This window comes from Ursus arctos, unplaced genomic scaffold (assembly GCF_023065955.2).
Source record: "Ursus arctos isolate Adak ecotype North America unplaced genomic scaffold, UrsArc2.0 scaffold_25, whole genome shotgun sequence".
NCBI lineage: Eukaryota > Metazoa > Chordata > Mammalia > Carnivora > Ursidae > Ursus > Ursus arctos.
In genome coordinates this window covers 3,997,908-4,023,448 of record NW_026622930.1, presented here as the reverse complement: position 1 = coordinate 4,023,448, position 25,541 = coordinate 3,997,908, and the positions used below count along the sequence as shown (strand labels likewise).

At 52.5% G+C, this 25,541-nt stretch overlaps 1 protein-coding gene and 2 long non-coding RNA genes across 4 annotated transcripts in view; 1 reads left to right on the top strand and 2 right to left on the bottom strand.

Annotated features, from left to right (window-relative positions):
• LOC123001951 (uncharacterized) overlaps positions 1-25,541 on the bottom strand; it is a 209,371-nt gene that overhangs the window by 67,117 nt on the left and 116,713 nt on the right. The window lies entirely within an intron of this gene.
• LOC130544822 (uncharacterized) lies at positions 1,156-16,124 on the bottom strand. Of its 2 annotated transcripts, XR_008961459.1 has the most exons (3): positions 14,514-16,124; positions 9,282-9,870; positions 1,156-9,062 (listed from the first exon to the last, which is right to left on the bottom strand). It is a non-coding gene; the product is annotated as an uncharacterized LOC130544822 (long non-coding RNA). The 2 variants fall into 2 exon arrangements; XR_008961458.1 differs by lacking the exon at positions 14,514-16,124 and having other exon boundaries at positions 9,282-11,554.
• LOC130544823 (uncharacterized) lies at positions 11,579-25,374 on the top strand. Its single transcript, XR_008961460.1, has 2 exons — positions 11,579-13,185; positions 20,791-25,374. It is a non-coding gene; the product is annotated as an uncharacterized LOC130544823 (long non-coding RNA).

The following is a 25,541-nucleotide window of genomic DNA, read 5'->3' as shown; positions in this document are numbered from 1 at the left end:
AATCAAAGCTCAGCAGGTGTACTGTAGAAATGGATTAACTAATTTAAAAAATTATATTAAAATACAAAACTAAGACTAGCCACACACATACATACATATACACACAAAACAACAACTTTGAGAAAAAAAAATAAGGTCAGAGGGCATAAACCTAAACTGATAAATTTTAAGATTTATTGCAAAGTTACTGTAATCAAGACAGTTTCATATTAACATATATAGAGACATACAGGTCAGTGCAGCAGAAAAAAGTGGTCAGAAATGGACTGATTTTCAACAAAAGTTCCAAGGTAAGGCAGTGAAGAAATGACAATTTTTAAAATAATTAATGCTGGAAAAATTAAGTAACCAGTTAAAAAAATACAAAGTTAAAAGTTTGTTATCAAGTTAAAAAAATAAATGATTTTGATACTTCATACCATGTGTAAAATTAACCCAAAATGGATCATAACCCTAAATGTAAGAGCTAAGACTATACCCCTTCTAGAAGAAAATATAAGAGGAAACCCTAGTGGTCTTGTGTCTGGTAAAGATTTCTTAAATACTCTACAAAGTATGAAACATAAAAGAAAAAACAAATTGGACAATATCCAAATACAACCTTTTGCTCTTCAAAAAGAATGTTATGAAATTAACAGCTATGAATTAATAGCTACACACTGGGAGAAAATATCTGGAAAGCATAGATCCATCTATGAACTTGAATCTAGAATGTATAAAGAACTCTTATAGTTCAATAATGAGATAAACAAGCCAATAAAAAATAAGGAGAAAATCTGATTACACACTTCATCAAAAGAAAACAAAGAGATGGCAAATAAGCACCCGGAAAGATGCTCAACGTTATTGGCTATTATGGAAATGCAAAATAAAACCATAATGAGATATCACTGCACACCCACTGGAATGACTAAATTAAAAAAAACAAAACCTAACTATACTTTTGCAAATGGCAAGATTTCGTTCTTTTTTATGGTTGAGCAATATTCCATCATGGGTTGCACACACGTGTGTGTGTGTGTTTGTGTGTGTGTGTGTGTGTGTCACATCTTTACCCATTCATCTATTGATCAATACTTGGGCTAATTCCATATCTTGGCTATTGTAGATAATGCTACAGTAAACGTAGGGTGCATGTATCTTTTCAAATTAGTATTTTTCTTTTCTTTGGGTAGATACCAGTAGTGGAATTGCTACATCATATGGTAGTCCTATTTTTAATTTTTTGAGGACCCTCCATTCTACATCCCACAGCAGCTGCACCAGTTTGCACTCCCACCAGGAGTGCACGAGGGTTCCCTTTTCTCCACGTCTTTGCCAATACTTGCTATGTTTTGTCTTTTTGATATTATCCATTCTGATAGGTATCAAGTGAAATCTTGTTGTGGTTTTGATTTGCATTTCCACATAGATGGACCTAGAAGGTATAATGCTATGTGAAATAAGTCAGAGAAAGACAAATACTGTATGATTCCACTTATATGTGAAATCTAAAAAACCAAAGCAAATGAAATAAAAAAAAAAAAAAGACCCATAAATACAGAGAATAAACTGGTGGCTGCCAGAAGGGAGGTAGGTGGGAGATGGGTGACATAGATGAAGGGCGTTAAGAGGTATAAACTTTCATTTATTAAAACAAATAAGTCACGGAGATGAAAAGTACAGGACAGGGGATATGGTGGATAATACTGAATCACATTGTTTGGTGACAGATGGCGACCCAACTTACCACGGGCAGCCCTGAGTAATGCATAGAATTGTGGAATCACTGTGTTGTCCACCTGAAACTGACGTCGACACTGTATGGTAATTATACATCAATAAAAAAAGAGAAAAAATGCAATGGCTAATTAAAATAAACAAGTGTGCCATATGCTGAAAGAAGAGAGAGAGAATGAAAGAGGAAAGACAAGACTGACCACATGAAGCTCCAGGGTGGATGGAGAAACTTCTGGAACTCTACACAGCTGGTGGGACCGTAAAATAAGTAAGCCACTTTCAGAAAACAGTCTGGCAGTTCCTTAAAAAGTTGAACATACATGCACCATATGACCCAGCCATCCCACTCCTAGGAAATAACCCAACAGAAATGAAAGCATGTGTCCCTGCAAATTCTTGAACACCAGTGTTCACAGCAGCTTCATTTGGAAGAGTCAAAATCTGGAAACAGCCCAAATGTCCATCAACAGATGAATGCATAAGCAAACTGTGGCATAGCCATACAATGGAATGTGACTGCAATGAGAAGGAGTGAGCGACTCATACACACAACACCCCCCCGGCGGGGAGATACACACGGTACACACGGTAACACAGTAACACGGACGGAGCTCAAAAGAATTATTCCGTGTGAGAGACATCCGACAAGAAGTACATATTGGATGCCTCCATTTACAAGCAATTCTGGAAAATGCGAACTAATTTATCACGCCGGAGAGCAGATCAGTGGTCATCTGAGGGTAGGTGAGCATGGGGGGATGGGTTACAAAGGAGCCCAAGGAAGCTTTAGGAGGTGTCAGTTGTGTTCACCATCTGACCATGGTGAGTACCGTGACGGTTTCATAGACACGTGTTAAAACTCATCCACTGTATACTTAAATACGGACATTTTATTCCAACTCAGCTATATTTCAATAAAACTACAAAACACAACTTAAAACTTACCTCTCTACTTCTATTAACTAGTGATGCTATGCTCATTTTGAGGAGTAAGAAATAGTCTCTGAGCAGGAAACCAGGGTTTTAGAGACATTCCTGGGGCCAGCTTGGCATATTTGTGGGTGTAGCAAGACCGGCCTTGCCTTCTCCCCAGGACTCAGACTAGTACAAGCTTCTCCACCCCTCCCCCTCACCGCAGCCACTCCTGTTTGCAGAGTTAACTGCTGTTGGTTTGAGGAAACTCAGCTCAAAAGTCAGCTCCTCCTAGATATCTCTCTGGGATGCATGGCAGGATCTGGGACGCCCCCCTGCGTCCTGATCGGCACTCACAATCGGCCTAGCCTCGGCCCCGTCCTGTGGGTCACTCCCAGGACACTGCGGACTCGTCCCATAGCCTCTGTTCGCAGCACAATGTGTGGCCCCAGAAACACACCTGGTGAATAAACAACAAGCATGGGGGTTGGAATAGGTCTCAAGCAAGGGCAGGAACAGGGTCTCCTTCTGGATGGCGCAGCCCCAGCTGATGTTAAAGGTCTAGGAGCCTGAAAGCATGGCCCAGCATCTATTCCGGATGCCACCTCTCCGGCTGCTCAGAAAAGGGGAACAGAGAGGTGAACAACGAGTGTCTCCAAATGAGCCCAGATACATCTTGCCCCTTCCAGCTCAGGAGTGAACTGGGGTCTTCTTGGGTAGCCATGGTCATCTCTGGCCTCCGAAGGACCCACAGGGAAATAGTACAGAAAAGGGTAGGCCAGCACCAGCCTTTGCAGTAAGGAACATGTATGAGGACAGGCAGATACAATTGTAATAATCCCTTGTTTGCTCCCTGAGACGCCAAACAGGGGATAAAAGTGCACGTCAGTGGGTCCAAGCTTTTGACCAGAACTGAGCTGACTCATGTAGTATCTCCCCTTTTTGGATGGGGTCCCTCAGTAGGTTCCAGAAAGGCCGAGTGCAGCCCCGTCTGACCCTGCCCCCAGTAACCACAAGTCCTTCCTAAATGAGCATTCCTTTCCCTCCCCCACATTCCCATCAGCCCCCAGATCAGCATCGCCAGAGGAACCCTCGTGGGGATCTGGCTTACGCCACCTGCCAACGCCCTTCTGGATGCCAGGAAGTCAGGCTCCCTGGGCCGGGCAAGGTTCAGAACGCATGCCTCTCTGGAGTCAGGGCTTTGCTTTTGGACACAGTTGTTTCATAAATGCCAGAGAGTATCCGAGGTGGGCAAAACTGAAAAGGAATCAGAAATCCTCTAGATACTCCGATTTATTCATCCCCAACAGATGTGTGTCTGCCCTTTTTGGGGTCCTACACCACGCAAAGGTAAAAGAGCAGAGGAAGCCCCTGGGGAGCCCACAGGTGGTGGAGGAGACCAAGGAGAACAGAGAGGAAGGGAGTGGAAAGTGGGGAGGGGGTCAGGAAAAGCTTCTGGAGGAGGTGAGCTAAGCCAAGGTTTTACCAAGTGGGCTACCCTGGACGAGGCCCGACCAGAAAAGGCCTGTTGCAGGAAAAGACATCAGGGCGAGCGAAGGCACAGACGCAGAGGAGCCAGGTGTACTCGTAAGCAGTGTGGTGCGACGGGGGAGGAAGCTGTGGGTTCCGACACCCCACACCGCCTGCTCAGCGTGGGAGTCCAGACCTATGACTTGGTCTTCTGTCGATCGACGGTGCACAATTGCCAACAGTCGTCTTTTTTAACAGATTATTCTATTTATTTACCTTGGTGGGTGATATATGGCTATGGTACAAGGTTCCAAGGGTTCTTCTTTCACCTCGGCTGTGAAACAGCCAGATCCCGATCTACAGAAGAAGGGAGAAACCCTTTTTTGATGCATTGCTAGACTCACAGGAAGTGAGTGAAATCTCTAAAGACCAATGCCTACCCCCGACACCACACCCCTGCCCCAGTAAAAAGGGAACTAGCATGAACTGAAACCAAAACAGCTGGAGGCCAAAGACAAATTGGGGAGGAGGTCACCCTGAAGGCATGTGAGGCAGTCAGTGGGGAAGACGACATGGCAGCATAGACCCTAAGGCCTGTGGCCACTGGAATTTGTAGAAAGAGAGTATAGGAGAGGTACATAGGGCATGTTTGAAGAAAACAAGGACCAACTCCTAAAGATAAGCAAACAAGGGCCTGTGGGAGGAATGACCATGCAGAGTTTAAAAAGAACCAAAAGAAATTCTAGAAATGAAAGATATAATTTGGAAAACAGTTAACTCAGTGGATGGATCAAACAGTAAGTGAGACATCACAACTGGAAAAGACTATCTCATGCCTTCCGCTCGCTCCTCCAATGCCGGCCCCTCTGCCTTCTCCCTCCAGCCCAGCAGACACTGCAACCAGAAGCAACCAGAACTCTTCTACCGCGGCCAAGCTCGCCTCCACCACGTGCCAGCACCACACCCACACACTCACTCTTCACCCCTCCTTCTAGTGATGAACTTTTCATGCCCCAACCTGAAGGCAAGTCCACCTGTGTTCCAGAACCGTCTTTCCACATCCCCTGAAGGCCACTGTGCCAGACAGTCTCTGCTCCTCTCCCACACTACTCACTTTCTCTCTCTGCTGGAATATTTTCATCACCTTCTTATGACTTAACCCTAGAGTTAAGTAGATTCAACACCCAGAGCCAAGTCTTTTCTTTCTTCCCTTGGTAAGCTAATGTTTTAGCTCTCGTAGATTCTTCAGCAAAGGCTTACATGAACCACATTTCCCGAGTTCTTACCCATTCGGTAGTGTCTGTTGCCTCTCTACTTGCGTGACAGTTTGGTTAGGTATAAAATGACTTCTGAGCACACCCCATGGATGCCTTTCTCCTTCTATGTTTCTCACTTAACGTGATCACCTTTCCTCAATTCCCATGTTGTCTTTGAAATTTAGTGCCTCTAATCAGGAATGCCTTCATGTCAACCACTGTATATATCCCCATGGGACACAATGTCTCCTTTCAATTTGTAGACTCAGGTCTTCCTTTTATTTCTAGAAATGTTTCTTAAGTTATAATTATAATTTTTAATTATTTTTCTGTCATAATCTTAGCTCTTTGTTCTTCAGTCTCACTGGGTAGAGATATTGGGGATATTCTTTACCACCTCCCTATACTCAAATCCTTTTAAATGCCTCATGTGCTTCCATTTTGTGTTGTTCACTAGCTCCTCAGTCCTGTCCTCCACACGCCTTCCAATGTTGTCACCTTCCGCAGGATCTGCTCCTTGTGCTACTTCCAATACATCCTTCATATCTGGTAACAGCCGTACTTGTCTGTTCCACATTTTCCTGAGTTCTGCAAGTTCATGTCTCATTTCTTCTAATCTTGCTGTGACTTCCCCGGGGTCCATCTCTACTTTAAGCTCTTATTTTATAGATGCAATTATCCCAAGTTTTCTTTTTTAATTCCTGGCAGTATGTTTGGTCATGAATTCCATCTGTTCCACAACAGTATTACTTTGATAAGAAAGAAAAAATGGAAAGAAAGATGAAAAACATGCTTGTATATCAGCCATTATCAAGGAAATCCATCTATCTACTTGCTAGACGCATTGACAGCTAACCAAAGCCACAAGCACCTCCACGGGGCTCTCTGGCTCTTCCTTCCATTCCTACCACCATCCCCACATAAAGGGCCCTTCCCCACTTCTCCCTTCCTTGGTGCTCTGTGAACTGCTGTGTCTTTGCAGAGAGCCTTGGCTATTTCTTGTGAATTGGAGCAAGAGTTTCAGGACACCCCCCCACACACACACACCTCTACAACCACACAGGTATCCTTCAGCCAAATGGCCTGCCGGGATTCCTGATAGGTCAGTGGAACCATGACCTCGTGGCCCTGGATAGGCTCCAGATTTTCCAGCCAGTGGCACAGAGGAGAATCCCCAGGGCCAAGGGAGAATAAACAGGAAAAGCAGCTTGACCATCCTGTGAATGCACCGTCTTCTCTCTGCTTTGGGTCCTGGAACTCAGGTCTGGTCGCTGTAAGAACCAGTCAGCACGTCTGTCCGTGCACCAACTTTTCCTCTAACTCATCACTGTGCACCCTTGCCTCCATGCCTTGCTTCCTCTATCTATCCATGCTTAATGTGTGCACGTATAAATAAATCAATAGGAATCAGAGAGGGGCTGGTCAAGGAAAGCATTTCATGGGGCCGAAGACTGGACATCATTTTTTTTTAAAGATTTTATTTATTTATTTGACAGAGATAGAGACAGCCAGCGAGAGAGGGAACACAAGCAGGGGGAGTGCGAGAGGAAGAAGCAGGCTCCCAGCAGAGGAGCCCGATGTGGGGCTCGATCCCAGAACGCCGGGATCACGCCCTGAGCCGAAGGCAGACGCTTAACAACTGCGCCACCCAGGCGCCCCCGAAGACTGGACATCATTTTAAAAACCACTGAACCTCAGACAGCGGCAACGGGATGCCGATGTTCCCTGAACATCAAGTAAAGCTAATGTTGCGGAGACCATGAGCAGGACATGATCTTTGAGCTGTTTTTCCACTTCTCAAGAGGGATGAGGACCAAACTGTATTGGTCAGCCTTTTGCCCCGGTCAACAAGGGGTTCATCTGGGGGGAAGGCTGAAAAGCTGCAGAAACAGCAAGGGTTAGCACTTTGGGTACAGTCCCAGCCTTCGCAATGACAGAGAGCATTTACCACTAAACCTCGCCTCCCTACTACAATTAGAAACACCCACCTCGGAGAATGGCTAGAGGATTTCATGGGAAGCTCCCTGTAAAAGCGTCAGGCAAGGTGCCTGGAACCTCAAAACTGAAAAATAACATTCGGTTCACTTTCCTCTTTCTGAGCCCTGCAGAAGCCGGAGGGCAGCTCTCGCTCTTACAGTCTTCCTTCCCTGCTGTGGGCCATCCGGTGTGTCCACTTCAACCTGGCAACTCTTACAGGGCTTTCTGATGCATCGACATCAGGACGGCCTTGTCAATTTTTTAAGTCACAGGTTCTGTTTTTTTTTATCGAGTAATATTCACGACAGATCTCTGGACACTACACCACCCCATCACCTCGTCCAATTACGTCATGACAGACTTGCCCCTTTGGTGGCCCATGTCACCGCCTCTACCTCTTCTCTTCTTTGTATCAGTAATTCTCACTTTCTTTACACTTGATTTGTCTGAATTCTTATAAGTAGGTACTATGTTTTTTTAATTTTAATTTAAATTCCGATTAGGTAACATCCAGGGTAATTAGTTTTAGGCGTAAGATACAGTGATTTAACACCTCCATACGTGACCCAGTGCTCATCACAAGTGCGCTCCTTCATTCCCATCACCTGTTTTCCCCTACCCCCCCACCTCCCCTCTGGGGACCATCACTGTGTTCTCTATAGTTAAGAGTCTGTTTCTCGGTTTGCCTCTTATTTTTTCCCTTCATTCATTTGCTTTGTTTCCTAAGTTCCACATACGTGTGAAACCATATGGTGTCTGTCTTCCTCTGACTGAATTATTTTGCTTAGCATCGTACTCTCTAGCTCCACCCACATCATGGCAAATAGCAGGACTTCATCCTTTCTGATGGCTGAATAATAGTCCATTGTATACATAGACCATATCTTCTTCATCCATTCTGGGGCTGCTTCCATGACTTGCCTGTTGTAGGTACTGCTGCGATAAACCCAGGAGGGCATGTATCCCTCTGATTTGTATTCTTTGGGTAAATACCTACTAGTGTAATTGCTCGGTCGTAGGGTAGCATTTTTATAATCGGAAAAAAATACCAAACATCTTAAATAATACACCTGTGTGGCTGCAAAGGCATAATGGACTTTTGGGAGTTTAGTGGCGATGGTCCTGTCTGGTGGGAGGCCGAGAACGAGCGGTGTCCTGTCACCCAATGTCCTCCACTCTCTGGAAACCTCTGAGCAGAACTGCCCCAGTGCAGGAACAGAACTCCATCAATTAGAAGCTCTGAGCCGCCTCTTGCCAGTGTATGACTTCGATCAGATGGTTAACGTCTCTGTTCCTCAGATGCCACATGTGTCAAATGCAGATAAGATCGAGCCTGAACTCATCAGATGTCCGGGAGGAGGGAATGAGGCAAAACACCTCGAGTGGTCCCCAGCACATCAGGGCCATCCCTGTGCACACGATCAATATGGGGATGAGCCAGCCAGTCTGTAAGGGAACAGTGGCCCTTTAGCCACAGAAAGGAATAAAGTACTGATTCATGCTACAACACAGATGAACCTTGAAATCGTTGTGTTAAGTAAAAAGCAGACAGTCACCAAAGACCACATGTTGTATGATTCCATTTATATGACACGCCCAGAATGGGCAGATGTATAGAGATGGGAAGTAGATTAGCAGTTGCCAGGGGCTGGGGGGCGGCGGGGATAGCAGCTGACGGTGGCGAGTGCTTAATGAGCGTGGGTTTCCTTTGAGGACGATGAACAAGGTCTGGAACGAAGAAGGCAGTACATCAGGAATGTACTTAACGTCGCTGAATTGTACATTTTAAAACAGTTACGACAGTAACGCTTATGTTATTTGTGCTTTGCCATTAAAAAAAAGAAAAAGGTACAGAGGCCCATCCCCGGAGGATCCCCGGGGGGACCATTAGCTTTGCTGTTTAATAAACCATGTCAACATTTAGTGGCTTTGAACAACGAAGCTCACCATTGCGTGGGCTGGCTGTGCTCTTCTGGTCTGGGCTCGCTCACATGTCCACGGTCGGCTGGTAGGCCGCTGGAGGCTGCAGGATCTAACGGGGTCTCACTCCCATGCGTGGCTGCTGGGAGCCTGCTGGTTGGGGAGCCTCGGCCAGGAGGGCTGGTCTCTGCTCCACGTGGTCTCAGGTCTCCGGTGCAGGGGGCAGGGGCGTGGGGAGTGGAGGGAGGGGGCGCAAGTCTCTGGAGGCCAGGGCTCCAAGTACACAGCCTCACTTTGGCCACAGCCTATTGGTCAGAGCAGGTCAGGATGCCCAGGGTCAAGCATGGGGGTGAGTGGGAAGCAGACCCTGGTTTCCGACTGGAGGGGCTGCCAAAGAGCTGTGGCTCTTCCCCCCACCACCGTACTCCTGAAACGAAGTGCTGAAGACCCCGGGTGCCCAGCTTCTGCCGTGTGTTTCCCAGATGGTGCTCAGGTCCCACACGATCCTCGTAGCCACTGTACTCGCACCTCCGGCAGGGGGCACGCGTGAGAAGGGCGAGGCTCAGACAGGAGGCCGGGGCATCCTCTTTGCAAGCCACTTAGTAAAACAGCACAGCTGAAATGGGACGGCTTGTGGTTCAGGGTTGCCATGTCCCCGACCCCCGGGCGGTTGCATCAGAAGGGCCACATCAAAATATCTTCCTTCGTTTTCCTTAGGACTCTAGGTTTCTTTTTGTTTCAGAACTAAATAGGCCTGTCATCGCTTTCTTCCTCCCCCCCCCAGCCCGTGTACAGAGCGTCCTTCTCTCTCTCAGCAGCACTGGAGGGTCGGGGTGGGGGTCCCCTCCAGGTAGAAGAAATAAAGCGGGGCAAAGACAGGGGTGGGGACAGCAGGACACACTGGTCCATTGTGGCCAGGGTCCTAGAGCGTATGAAGCAGACTTATTGTCCAGAAAGGGGAGTTTAGTGCGTGGTGAAGAGCCTGAAACCACGAGGTCGGTGACTGGACCCTGTCCGTGGTAATAGGGAGCCAGTGACGAGCGTGAAGTGCCACAGTCAGGGCCGAGTCCAGGAAAAGTTGTCCACAGCATGGGCAGACAGATGCTGTTCCGAGAGCTCCGAGGTGGGACGTGCCAGCAGGAGGCCGTGATGGAGACACCATGGCGGTAGAGTTGACATGACAACAGCTTCAATGTGGGAGGACAGGAAGGAGTGGAGAGGGGACATGGGGAGGCGGTGGGGAACAGGGAGGGCAGGGACACCATGCACGCGGGAGAGGGACAGGAGAAGGCACAGTACATTTGCAGGGAGAAGGAAACAGACGCGGGTAAGTGTTGCTGACTGTTCTAGGGAGACGTCCAGAGCGTGGGGTGTCACGGCCACGGGGCAGGGGCCGAGCAAGGCTGACGGGGCGGCCCCACAGGCAGAGGGGCCCAGGCGAGCCGTGGGCACTGCCCCACCCGCAGTCTCGCCCGCGGCCGGCCCAGGGCCAGCCCTGTGGTCTGATGTGCCGCCGGGGTCTAAAACCCAACTTCCAAGATTGAGCAATAGCATTTTCTCCTCCCAGATGAAAACCTGTCCAAAACACAGGCCCAGATTGCTTCCCTGCTCTCTCCTACACTTGGAGTGCTCGGCTCCTGGCCACAGCTGCATGGCTCACAACAGATTTTATAAGGCTGTCCTTCTGCCAGGGTCCTTTGAGAAGTAAAAATAGCTGAAATGAGCCCGCTCTCCCGGAACCATGAAAACATTTCCCCATCCCTCAAGCTTTCACCTACTGCCGTGTCATCCTATACCCCACTCACTCCTTAGGAGACCAGAGTGTGCAGCCTGGAGGGGCCGTGCTGAGCCCCGCTCCACTTGGGGCTCAGCTCGAGCTGGGGCGTTCAGCTGGAGATGGGCGATGGCCATCTCGGTCGCCTCTAAGATGCGCCGAATCATGTAAGACGTGCCATCGGTGAGAAAAGAGATGCTTTCTAATCTTCCCAGCACCTGCCGGGGCACCGGTACCTGCTTATTACATTCCGGGCACAATTAACCCTTCTGATGTTAGGGTCCTGGACTTGGTAATGTGCTCTCAGGCCAGCGACAAAAATATCTCTGAGATTTTTGAGCTAACGGTGCATTTGCGAGGTCATTCAAGGCTAAGACCAGAAGGATTAAAAGATCTGACTCCTTCCTGAGGTCCTTAGTTGTAAAGGACCAAAGAAGCCGTAAAACAAAGATTTATTCAGTTTCAGCCGGACAGCTCAATGGCACAGCCCCGTAAGGACCAGGAAAAAAGAAACATCTGGCCAGAAAAGCACACTTGTTTACGAAAAAAAAAAAAAAAAAGGTTTAAGAGTCTTCTCCAGCTTTACCAAGTTTTTGGATGAAAATGAGGCTGAACACGAAAAACAATGTAGAACCTTGCGAGCCACAGGGCAGCACAGGCGGAGAAAGAACATCTTGTTTCTTCCTCGTCCAGCTGCCTCGGACCGTGGGCCCCCTCCTGAGCACCCCGGGGAGAAGCCCTGCCCTGGTAGGTAGCCCCTGGGGACCGCACAGCTGTGCGGGGGACCGCACCCCACACAGGTGGCCAGGCCGCCTCTGTGGCCCTGCCCTTTTGTGGGGGAGGGCAGCCTCCGGACGGATGCTCCGCTCTCCGAGGGCGAGAGCCGTGTTTTGCTGCCCCTGATGACCAAGCGCCTGTCTTCCGAGCTCCGCGCACACCGCCCTGGTGCTGTTGGCACCTAGATAGTGACAACCACTTACGCGGCGTGGGGGGGGGGGGCGGGTGCGTCTTTGGAGCCGTGGACAATGGCTGTTTTGTAAGGAAGGAAGCCTGCACTGGCAACATGGCCCCAGGCCCAGGCCGGGAAACTCGGCTTCTTTTCCAGGCCTGCCGTTGACTCAGCGGGGCTCCGAGGCCAAGCCCTGCCGCCGGGGTCGGCCCAGCCCCCTCCTGACATGTGAGCACCGTAGCCCACAGATGCCCGGCCGTCATCCCAGGATGGCTGGACCCTCAGCTCTCCCCAGATGCTCCCGGGATGAATGGGTTAAGACTGGAAGATGCTTTGAACGTCTTGGCATAAAGCTGTCTGGAGCGCGGTAAATGCTTTGAACGTCTTGGCATAAAGCTGTCTGGAGCGCGGTAATTAATAAACCTTACCACAGAGGTGGATTAAGGTCAGAAGTCACTTAGGGGCCTGGGGGATAGAGCTGCATCTCTGGACCGTGCCGTGTGCAGCCCTATCCACGCAAGGCGCGGCATCAGAGGGGGCGCATGCCCCTGGGGGTCCCCGGGCCGTGCGGGTGAGCAGCCAGACTCACTTGTTCAAACCATGGTGGGCCCTGGAAAAGCTCACAGCCCTGGAGAAGCAAGCGCACACACCATCGGCATGGAAGCAATGGCTAGAGAAGGAATGGAATCACGCGGCTGAAGCAGAATGGAGTTAGCCCGCCCCACAGCCGCTGGGGTGACAGGAGCACCGTGTTGTGGGGGTCCGAGATAGAGCTTCTAACAGCAGCCAGTGGGGAAGATGCTGAGCAGACATCTAACCGGGTGAGTGGCCCTGCTGCTTCTTCCAAGGGGGCCTAGAAATCTCTGAGCAACCAGGACCTGAGTGTTCCCACGTGCCACCGGAGAGAGGACATTCCTGGAAACACTGCACCACAGATGCCAAGTCGCGAAGAGCATGAGACAAAGCTGTGACTTTCGTTACCGTGGCTCATTCTCCTCCTCTCGAAAATGGGGCGTCAGACCAGCCGTGGCGTCAGCGCTCCTGAGTCACCCAGATTTGCAGTGCTTTACGCCTGTGCCACCACCTCCCACCGAGGCAGCGTGGGTGGTCCGTGGACGGCCCCCCTTCTGCTGCCCTCTTGAGCCCCGGAGAGACACTCAGGAAGCGACGCCCCGACACCACAAATGACCAGCCCAGATGGAGGCCGGGTAAGCTCATCTCCAGCTAGGTCAATGCCGCGCCCATCTGCCCTTCCAAGTGTTCCCGCGGCACCTCAAAATGCCACCCTTGAGCCATGAACTGCTGGCACAGGGACACGGAGGTGACACTCTGGGTCCTGAGCTCCCCATGATATATTCGATTCCACCTGCTGGCCCCGGGGTGGTCCCGTGGCACCCTTCCCATCTGCATGCTCGTTCTGCACTAAGCCTTCTCCTCTCCCCAAGACTCTTTGGCCCTGTGTTCCCCCAGGAAGTCCTCCCAGATCAACCTCAGCTACCCCTCCCCTCAGTGAATCCCTCCCCAACCTCCTGAGCATTCAAAATGCATTTCCAAACATGGATCCGACTTTTGGGCTAACAAAGTCCATTCTCACCCGTAGGGCGCCCTGACCACTCCCGATGGTCCTGAGAGTCTCCTCTCCCTGCCCCGACGGCAATGTGCTTGCATGCACGGAAAGGGCTCATAAAAGCCTATAATTTGTCCTGCTCGTCTGTGTTTGTCCTACTCCTTCTGACGCCATAGACCGTGGAGCTAACCCTCTGCACACCTGGGGGAAGCTGAAACCGACGGGGAGCCCCGCATGCCCTACAGCCCATCAGTACCACGGCCGGCTCATTCATGATCGCCTACACCTGAGAGTAGCCCATCTACACCTGCCCTCCGCTCCCCAGCCCAGCCCACCCATCGCAGCCCCATCCACCTGGCCACCAGGCCAGCTCCCCCTGCTCCCGTCCCCCCCAGCCCACCTTCCCCTTTTCATCACCCCTGGGTGGTGGTCCTTAATTCCACCCCCACTTTCTCATCAGGATGACTGCAAAGCCACTGGTCCCCCAATCCCCCAGGACGTCCCGCACACCAGCGCCAGAGCAGTGGTTCCCAGACGCTTTCTCAGCAGCCCCGAGCGTGGCGCCTGACCCAGGGCCAGAGCGCCACGTGTGGTCAGCCCCAAATACACAGGTGCATCTGCCGACTGGACCACAGCACGCCCTCTTCTTAAAAGCCATGGCTCCTCCATTGCCTCGAGGACAAGGCTCGTGGCCATTGGTCATCAGCGTGGCCTCAGAAGCTGTCAGTAAGCTGGCAGCTGGCTGGCTCTCTGACCGCGTCAACACAGACACTACATTTCAGGACCACCACAGTCTGTTCACCTCGAACGCCACACTCTGCTTCCAGGCTTGGCAGACACAGCTCCTTCTGCCCCCTACATCTGTCCTCGCCGCCCCCCCGTCCTCATCCCATCATCCTTCACCCCCCAAGGGTCCCTTCTCCGTGGAAGGGCCCTCCCTCCCTTGCTCCCGCAAGAGTCGGCACCAACCTTGGCCAGGCCAGGTCCCTGCCCGCGGGGGCTAGGTCTGGGAGTCCGCAGTCTGCGAGGCTTTCTAGGGCACGTGCACGTCGCTCACCGGCGTGTCTTTCCTCCACACACCCCACTAGGACATGACAGCAAGCGAGGGCCCCTCTTAGCTGAGGCTCAGCGGTCTCAGTGTGCGAGCTGAGCTTGCTGCCGTGGCTGGCTCCCGGGCTAAAGGGGCCTTGCCTTTTAAACTGTTTTGTTTATGTGCGCGGAAAGTCAGTGCTCTCTGGTTATCTCAAAGTGATTTCTATCTTACCAGTAAGTTACTGCACTCACATGGCAAGGCCCGAGGGAGTGCCCGCGTGGCCCACACGTGCGCCAAACCGCCGGCCCTCTGAACCACTTAGTTTCAGAGCTGGTCTCGGCAGCCTCGCTCACTAGGCCCAAGTGGGCCAGAGTTCTACCCCAGCGACACCACGGTTTTGTCAGATCGCAGAGACGGCTCAGCCCGGCTCCACCCCAGGCTGACGGGCCGGGCCTGACCCTCTGACTCAGGCGAGTGGGCCCAGGGGCCGCCTCATGCAGACTTTCTCGCCCGTCTGTATGTTCTCGTGTCGTCTCCAGAGGCATCTGCCATGGCACCAAGGGAAGAGATGGCCATAAATCATCTGCCCCCACGGTCCCTATGAAAACACTAAAAGGGCTCAGGATAGGTGTGGTTTTGGCCGGCGAGCAGCAGGGCCAGCCCGGCCCGGCAGTCTGACGAGTCTGAAAGGGCTGTATCAGTGGCATGGCCCGAGGCTCCGCCCTCCGTAAATCAGCCGGGGCCTTGGCGTCCTTACCGGGCGCTTCCCGCTCCGGCGCACCCGAGGGTGAGGGGGTGCTGCCGGCCGCTCCCATCCCACGCCACAGGCCTGGGCCTCGGCTTAACCCGGCCTGACCCCGCAGAGGCCCACACGCTCAGCGTCCCACACACCACACGCAGCCACAGGATTACACAACACCATCCCGAAGCTGCAGAGAACGGCATGTACAGGCGCAGCCCAGCCCCGCGGTCCGCAGAGGACACATAGCAGGGAGGCTGGAACCTGAGTCGGCCGAGCTCGGTCACTCGAGCACCGGCCGCCGCGGGCGGGAGCCGCCGTCCCCTCAACCCCGGCCGCCACCGTGGAATGGGAGCGGGTGGCCCGTGGGGTCCGGCCCAGCCCAGGGGTGCATGGCATGGGCTCGGTGTACCCCAAAGCCCCCAGGCGCTGTCAGACCCTGTCACGATGAGGCGGTCGGTGGGACGAGATGAGAAGGAAGGGCCTGAAATGTGGGTTTTACTGGATTCCCACTTAGGATAAGCTGCCTGCAGAAAATGGGCTGTTAGAACCTTTCCTTTCATGTCTGGCCAGGAATACTGCTCCTGGGAGCAGAGCGCTGCGTCCAGGCTCCTCAGCAGGGCCCGGGGGCCAGCTGTCCCAGAATGACTCTGGCCTTGGCTGGGGAAAATCTCTGCCAGGAGAAATGGTAAAAGTGGCATAAACAAGGAGACTTCCTGCAAACACAGGCCCGAGCTACCAGAGCCTCGAGGAGCTCTGTGTCCCCACGAGGGAAGGCCGGGACCTGGGGACCTGTGCTTCCCACCCTGACAGCACCCTCCCCCCGGAGGCCACGGGTGACCTGCGGGACAGAGCCGCCACCTGTGACACATCGCTGCAAGCCGCGTGTCCTTAAGATGGAGACTTCCCCAAGCGCACCCCTCTCTTAGATCCAAGCCCTGTTCACACCCAGACAACTGAGGACGATGGAAATGCGGAGAACTTCTGGAGCCAGAAGAGACTGCCTGTGACCCCCAGCACTGCAGCGTGGTCCCTGGGAGACACAGGGCGCAGAGGCGTCTCTCGTAGCCGGGAGCGTGGGGAGCGGTGCAAGGACAGATCCCGGACAGTCCCCTACATGCATGTCCTAGAAGGAGTCAGACTCGGAGAGACAGAGAGTGGGATGGTGGTCTCCAGGGGCTGGGGCTTCGTTGAGGACAGCTCCAGGTTGGGGAGATGGAAAGTTCTGGAAAGGGATCGTGGTGAGGGCTGCACAGCCAAGTGAAAGTGCTCAGTGCCACTGGATTGATGGCGAATTTTAGGTCATGGGTATTTTACCACAATAAGAAAAATTTTGAAAAAATATTGCAGTTCCTGGGGCCCAGTGGTGAGGGCATGTCGAGACAGGCCTTCTAAGGTGAAGGGTAAGCTGGTGCCTCCAACCCCTCCTATAGCCAAGGAAGAGGCACAGACCCTCCTGGGCTTCCTCGGAGTTTGGAGGCGATGCCGTCCCCTGCGGGTGGATGTCACTCGGACCCATTCACCGAGTCACCCACAAAACTGTGTGGTGAGGGGCCCCAAACAAGAGGGGAACGGGCTGTCAGTGTTCGATGCGAACGCAGTCTCAGTTTGGGAAGATGACCATGTCCCGGAGACGGGGGTGGTGCTGGGTGCCCTGGAGACCACGAACTATGTGCTTAAAAATAGTTAAAATGGCCAATTTTATGTGTGTATATTAACCACAATGTTAAAAACACAGAAAAGAAAGAAAGGGGGACAATAATTTTAAGTATATACGAGAGTAGGCTAGTGCCCGCGTGGTCAGACTCACAGTGCATACAGACCGGGTGGAAGTTGCACAAACCTATCTCAAGTTGAAAGAGCGACACAAACAACAATGAACAAAGACGGGAGGTGGTGGGGGTCAGCAGACGAGTGAGGATCACAGAACCGGCCCTGGAGTCACGGTCTGAGCGCCGGGGAGGAGGGGCTGCTCTGTTCCTGCGGGGCGTGGGGCTCAGCGCCATGCTCTGCCCTGGGCACCATGCACAGCACGGGTGGCTTCTGGAACGTTGCTCAGGAACATGGGGCAGTTTATGTTCTGATTGTGGCGGGTGCGTCCAGCCAGCAGCGGCTCTGAGCTCTCGGTCCAAGCCCAGGAGCTCGGGCACCACGCGGGGCTCCGAGATGCACAGAAAGGTTCCCGCCCACCGGGAGCTCCTGGACGCGTGGAGCAGACAGAGGAGCCCGCGAGCACGACCCTGTGCGGCGAGGTTAGAGCCCGCAGCACACACAGCATGACACGCAGGAGCAGGGATGCAGGACAAGGGCGGCGGGACTGCACAGAGCCTGTGGCTGCGGCTTTCAGAACGCGGTTAGTGTAACATTCCTGCCCCCACGAGCCAAGTAACTCGTGACGCGGGAATGGATGCGACACGGGATCATAGAACTGGACAGGCCGAGGGGACGCCTCCAGCCCGACCTCCGTCCTTCACAAACGGGCTGCACACGTGTGCCCTGAAGGCGCCAGTGACCTGGCTCCGTCTTCTCCAAGGTGGATGCTGGGACCCTTATTCAGAGCTCGGACAATGGAGCTGTGGGCACCCCAGCAGCAGTTCGCGGCCAGTAAGGTGCCGGGGCTGGGAGGAGAGCCCCCGTGGGCCTGAATGACCGGCCCGTGGCCGGGGCCTGCCCGCCGCCTCCCACCTGCCTCGCTGGGCCGCAGGGGGCACTCGGAAGCTTCCCCGCCGTGGGCGTCGCCTGCGGACACCTACCACGTGGGCCGCTGGGCCAAAGATCCCCTGAGGCGGCCAAGAAGGTTGGGGGACAGGCCCACACGGACGCCCCCAGGCAGAGCCTGGGACAGCCAGACTCCCTCCGCGGCCCAGCCTGGTGGACTCTGTCCGCTTCACCTTCCAGTTTCATGCTGTTCCTTGGCTGTGGCTCCTTTGCTGCATTTTTCCTTCTCAGCACTTGATGATGAATTAAATTCTTTTCATTTTTTTCCTGATGCAAAATAACAACTGAGAAAGAAAGAAAAAGAAATGCCAGCTGATGAAAACTCCCGAGTGCTTCTGGCACCTCATTTCAGAGCACGCTGGGGGTGGCCCCCTGCGGTGGGCTGCGGTGGGGCCGGGAGGGGGGGCCCTCAGCGCTGCCATGCGGCCCCCGTGAGGCCTGAGCCTGTGCGTCCCTCTGGTTTGGGGGAACCCAAGCCCAAACCCGTGGCATGGAAATGACCGCACCTGTCTCCCGGGCTGGAGGAGGAACAGAGGGAAACAGGCGGCACAGAGTGGGGGTCAGGGATAACGCCACCTTCACCCACAAACACGTCCAACCTGCTGAGGCCCCGCGGGCCCTCGTCCCCGCGTGCGGCCCCAGCCCGCAGGTCGGCACGCGCCAGAGAGTGCGCGGGTGTGTTCCGCCACCACGTGCAAACACTAAAGTGATAAAGAAAGTGTCAGAGACCCCTGCAGCTCACCTGTCTCCACTTGAGGCTTATCATTCGCACCTCTGACAAGCTCTGGGTTCGGTGCTTCTGCCAGGACACCTTTCCAGAGGAAAGGCCCCTCCCCCGAAGGCCACGGGGCGACACAGCAATGGCACTGCTGCCAATCGTTGGGCACCCACCAGTCCCTCCAACCCTGGCGACCACCCCGCAGCGCAAGGGTCTATACCCCTGATTCACGAGTCCGTAAACTGAGCCCCCAAGAGGCGGAGGAACGAGCTCGAGGCTGCAAAAGCAGTGAGGGTCCGAGGCCAGGCACCCTGGCTCCAAAGCCAATCATCGCTCCTCCCAGCGCATCCTCAACCCCGAGCGCAGTGCTCATCCTCCAAAGCAGCCGGGAGGGGCCGCCGCACACATCACTGCTTCCCTCCCTCGCTCTTCGCAGCGCCTCTCCGTCCAGAACCACGCGGGCTTCCTACAGCAACCCTGAGCAGGATGGGGGCTCCTGCGGGATCTGGGGACAGAAGGTATCTAGAACTTGCTTCGAACTTCACCCCCAGGGCCACAACCCCATTGAGGCCCAGCACCCCGTCCCTGCCGGGCGGAGCGGGGAAGGGAGCTCTTAGCTGGAGAGGCCAACAGGTCTGGGGCTTAGTCTGGCTCTAATCTGGGCATTAACTCCAAGGAGCTGCCTTGGTTTCTTCATCCGTGAAATGGGAATGAGACAAGACCACCCTCCCTACAGCTCTTGTGAGGGTGAAGGGAATGACATACGCACAAGGCCCAGCGAGCACCCAGTGGGGATGCGTGCCCAACACCAGCGACACACACTCCTGTCCCACCTTGTGCCAGGCCCACGACGAAGGCCCCTCTTCCTTGTAAGGGAGGTGATTACCCACACTCTGCCCACATCACAGAGTTGTTATAACACCAGCACTGAAGAGTCCTCGTGAAAGTTATTTTCTACCAGTCATCTGTTCAACCATCCATCCGACATTCGCTGAAAGCCTACTATGTGCTAGGCCCAGCGCTAGGCCCAGAGGATACCCAGGGAAAGGAGGCCTGACCTGGGTCCCGGCTGCAGGATGGCCACAGTCTGGCTGGAGCAGAACAGAACTTCACCCAGGATGGGAAGCAGGTGCTCGCCTGGGAGGGGGGAGGCTCTTTGCACTGGTACCCGGGCCCCACTGGCGCAGTAGTCCCGGAGCTCCTGGGTGACGTCCACGTGCATGTGGACGACTTGTGAGGGGCCCAAGACTTTCTGGATGGACCAGTGAGGCACATCCAGGCAGCAGCACACCCTCCGCATAACTAGCCCTGCCGTCCTCTTGTGGAGACCCAGATGAGGAACCAGACAAGAAAGCAATGTGAGCCCAGAGCTAGGGTCTCTCCCATTGGAAACTCAGGCCCAAGGGCTCCCCTCTGGGATCTGGGTGGAAACCCAATATTTACATGGCCGTTTGATGGACAGAGCGCTGCCTCCCCGCTTGAGTCTCCATTCTCCCAGCTGTCACGGGGGTTGATGCTGGCTACCCCAACTCTTGTCCTGATTTGAGACAGAAGTGAGGTGCCTAGCACAGCACCTGGCTCCAAGAAACTACTTGAGAAAATGCCCATCTTAATTAGTCATAATATCTACAATAAGGACAAAGAGCAGGTGACACAGGAGAGTTTCCTGAATTCAGACTAAGCGGGAAGCCGCGCGCAGGCCTCCTAGGGGCCCAGACATCCGTGTTCAAGTGTGAGTGTGAATTATCCCACATCGGTAGCCTGCCCGGCCGCATGCCTGCAAATGCATACAGGCTTCTCTGCCCCAACAGACCTGGGGAAAAGCAGGACCAGAAATTCCTCTGCAGGCGCTGTTCTGCTTCACTTTCATTTTTTTTTCTTATAATAATTTTTATTTTGTTATGTTAGTCACCATACAGTACATCCTTAGTTTTTGATGTAATGTTCCACAATTCATTATTTGCATATAACGCCCAGTGCACCCTGCAATACGTGCCCTCCTTAATACCCATCACCGGCCTATCTGCTTCGCTTTCAGAGGCCACTGGTCGTGAGCGTGAGAGAGAAAAGAGATCATCGCTCCTGGTCCTGCAAGGGCCTCCCCCCGGTCCGTATGCCCACTCTGGCCATCACAGACATGCCTCAGGCACTGCCCTGGGTAGCCCTGCAGAGGACACGCTCATCAACGAGGAGTCCACCCCAAGTTGCAAGTTCTGTCATCCCGGCGACTTAGCCTCATCACCAAAATCTCACAAATCAGACTTCTCCAAAAAATAAAACCTGACAGACTACAGCCCAAGGACCAAATCCAACCTGATACCCAGTTTTGTAAATAAAGTTTTATTGACACCCTGCCATGCCCATTTCTTGACATGGTGCCTAGGGCTGCTTTCACACTACATTGGTACTGTTGAAATATTGATTGTGACAGTGCCTTAATCTGAATGTGTGCCCCCCCCAAATTCATATGTTGAAATCCTACCACCCAGAGCCATAGTATTTGGATGTGGGGCCCTTAGGAGAACAGAACCCTCGCGATTGGGATGGCTGCCCTTATAAAAGAAACCCCAGAAGTCTCCGTTACCCCTTCTGCCATGCAAGGACACAGCGAAAAGATGGCCGTCTACGAACCAGAAAGGGGGCTCTTACCAGACACTGAATCTGCCGGGACCTTGATCTCAGACTTCCAGCCTCCAGAACTGTGAGCAAACTGTTGTTTAGCAGCGACCCAGTCTGCAGTCATCTGTTACAGCGGCCTGAAGTGACTAAGACAGAGCCGCAGGGCCAGAGATCTACCATCGATCCGGGCCTTACACAGAAAGTGTGCTGGCCCCACTTTACGTGAACACGGGGACACATGTGGGGCTCTCCCAGCCCCCACTGCACGGCCCCTCTGGGTCCTGACTTCAGCACGGTGCCCAGAGTGGAAGGTCCTCGTTGAGTGCTTGTCAACCTCATGTAGACACCTGCCCCAAACATGCACTGAATCATTCAATAACATTCACTTAGACCCCCATGTGACAGGCCCTGATGTATCCCCAAGTGACTTCTCAGGGTGGACCTCACCCAGAGGAGGGGGGGAGGCTCACAAGCTTTCGTTCTGGAGCGCGTCTTTGGAGAAGATCGTGCCGTCTTCTGTGTATACAAAAAGAGGATTCTGAAAATGTGTTTCCAGTTAGCTGGAAGTAGAGGGGGGAAATTATGATTTTTGGACGATTCTGGGGTTGCCCAGAACCAAAAGGGTGAAGGGAACGCCTGAAAACAGACTAGCCACTCATACCCACTGAGTCACTGAAGCAGAAAGGTCACAGACAGTGTGGCCGAGATAAGTGGATAAGATGTTCCAGAGACAGCTGACCTCCCTTCTCCTCCCTGTTCAACCTCAAAAAGCACATGGGGGTGACAGCTTTCCCCGCTGCTCAGGAGCTTAGCTCCAGAGTTTCTCCTATTTTCTGCACATCTAGTGATTAGTGGGAGAATGGCGCGAGCCTGGTGACTTCAGACAAATCTGTTCACGCTCTTTGAGGGAGGCGGCAGGGGAACCCGCTGCCTCTGCTCCAGCCTGTCTGCAACCCCACACTGACCGCAGTCCGGCCCCTAGCACGGCGTGCAGGCCTGTCTGCCCACAGCCTCACCCATCTCCCCTGCTCCCTCCGGGGGCCCAGGACAGCGGTGGGAATAGCCCCTGCCTGTCACACTCTGTGCCTTTGCCCCCCTCTGCAGTTTGGGCCTCCCTCCCAAACTCCCTCCTTTGGCAATCTCCTCGAGACCCAGGAAGCGCAGCACCAGCATCTCCTCCACACAGCACTGCCTCGACCTCCCCAGCCTCCACTTGCCGGTCACCCAGAGCCCACCTGGCCCCCTCATGCCCCCATCCACCTATGGTGTCGCAAATGGCAAGATCTCATGACCCAACAGGCTTGCTTTTTCTCTCCTCCCGCCCATAACTAATTGCCCTGAATTGGGGAGTCTCATTGATCCCTGAGCCCCCACTGCCTGGTTAATGTTTCCTACCTTTAAATCTTTACGTTGATAGTTGGTTTCTAGATTCCTTCAACCTATGTACCATTGGTTTAAGGGAACAGAGGCTAAACCAGACCTGGAGTGCAGGTAGTGGTTCATTCCACCCTGTTCTAGCAGGCGGCTCCATCTTTGTACGCCCAGCCCGCGTGGGCAGCTGGAGGGACCAGGGCTCTAATGTCCTTATCTCCCCAGCTCTTCTAGGCCCAGAGTCTCCTCCTCTTCCGCAGCTCCTGCAGCTCTGCAAACTCCTGCTTTCCTTCAATCATCTGAGAAAGCAAACATCTGTGACCCCTTCAGGCGAGGATGGAGGTGCCCAACGCCCCCCATTCCTGCCAAGAAGGAACGGCCAGTCTAATGGAGAGATAAGAACCCAGGGGGAAGACCCAAAAGAAACTGTAAAATGCAAGCATCCTTCGCAGCATCTGTGATGGCCTTGTCACAATGAACGAGAACTCCTGCATCCTCTCTTCTGCCTCAGTGGCAGACTGCCCGGTTGGCACTCACTAAGAATTCGATCAATAAATCAGCAGTTAAAGTGTGTACTTGCACTGTCGGTGGGAATGCAAACTGGTGTGGCCACGGAGAGGGGAAACACTACGGAGCGACCTTAAAAAAGTTAAAAATAGAAATACCACATGATCCTGTAATTCCACTACTGGGTATTTACCCAAAGAAAACAAAAACACTAATTTGAAAAGATACATGCACCCCTGTGTTTACTGCAGTGTTATTTGCAATAGCCAAGATACGGAAGCAGCCCAAGTGTCCACCGATGGAGGAATGGGTAAGGAAGACGTGGTGTACACATACAACGGAATATTACTCAGCCGTAAAATAGATGAGATCTCGCCGTTTGCAACAACATAGGTGGACCTAGAGGGTATTATGCTAAGTGAAATAAGTCAGACAAATCTTGTATGATTTCATTCATATGTGTAATCTAAAAAACAAAACAAATGAACAAACGAAGCAGAAACAGACCCATAAATACAGAGACAGACTGATGGTTGTCAGAGCGAGGGGATGGGGGGATGGGCAAAACAGGTGAAGGGAACTGGGAGATACAGGCTCCCAGTTATGGAATGAATAAGTCAAGGGGACAAAAGGTACAGCACAGGGAATACAGTCAATGGTATCGTAATAGGGTTGTGTGGTGACAGATGGGAGCTTCACTTGAACTGAGCACAACGTAATGTGTAGAGTTGTCGAATCCGTTGCACACCTGCAACTAATGTAACATTGTGTGTCAACCATATTTCAATAAGAATAAATGGATGGATAGAAGGATGGATGGATGGACAGACAGACAAATAGATAAATGGCATGCTTCCGGGCAAAGACCGGAGAATGAAAAAGATTCAGATACACCCTCCTCTGATATCCAACAAAGTGAAAAAAAAAGTCATAAAACAAAACTCATCATCAATAACCACTCAATGCCATAAGCACTGAAAAGGACAGCCAAGAGAAAAGCAGGAGATTCCGGTTTGGCCCGAGGATGTGCAATTCCTAACCCCACCCTCAACCCCTGGAAGATCTTCTGAGGAAAGAAATTAATACTGAGAATTCTCACAAAGCTCCTGCAAGGGACGGCGGGCTTGGGCAGACTGGCAAAAGTTAAATTAAAACCTCAAGAGTAGAAGTCCCTGCATGTTCCAGAAGGAGCTCAGCAGAGGGAAAAGGCGTTTGCCATATTCCAGGGTGCCAAATTTAGCACATAAAAATGTGCCAAGATGTCCTATTTGGGATATACTTATCCTAAACAATTATCGGTTGTTTATCTGAAATTCAGCTTTAACTGGGCAGCTTGTATTTTACCTGGCAACCCTACCAGGGCACCGTGCTCAGTTGGAACAGCAACCTGATGCCCGTGGGAGGGAGAACCGTGCCCTCGGCGGGGCTGACTGGGCACTGGGACAGAGCACTCAAAGTCAGAACTGGGGCGCTCAGCCTCAGCAGATGCCCCTGTGCTACCTGCTCCCTCCCACAGACCACAGGAGGTCCGCCTGCCAGTGACATGCAGTCTTCAAAGTACAGCTCAGAAAGAGAAAGACCAAGCTGCCCCAGGGAAGATGGGAAAATGACGCTTTCACACGGAACATGTCATACAAATAGAAAGACTGGACCGAGCTGCCCCGTCACACAGGATAAACAGAATGAAAGGGTGGCCTCTAAAGGGAACCCTTGCCCTGGGGCTCCTCAGGACTGGGAGAGGGTTTGCCAGGTCAGCATCAGAGACTGACAGCTGCACCTGCCCTTTCCTTTCACAGGTGTTACTCCCCCACTCACCTTCGGCACCTCTACTTGTTCTTGAAGAACTCACGCCAGCAACAAAAACCGGTGGAGAATGGGGCAATGGAGTGGCGTGACAGAGCCACTCACCCATCCCATGAAGGTGGGGAGTCCAGACCTGCTGCAAAACCGGAAAACCTCAGGACTCACCTGCTTGATGATTTGTGAAGTATTTTTCAGTAACCTAAGGAGGGTCTTTTAAGACTGATATCTCTTGAGGTAAGGGAATTCATCTAAAGTTCAGCTATTCTATCATACTGCTTTTCTTTTATTAAGCTCAAATAAAATTAAAATTTCGTATTTTCAATCATGCAAAGTATGATTCTACTTTTATAGAAATAATATCATCTTGTCAATCTATATAATCACCTATTTTTCTATTTATTCCTGTAGAGAAGTCTGGCACAATGTTCACCAAATATTAACACTATTTGTTTCTGGGCAATGGGGGATTTGCTGGTTTCCTATTTGCAC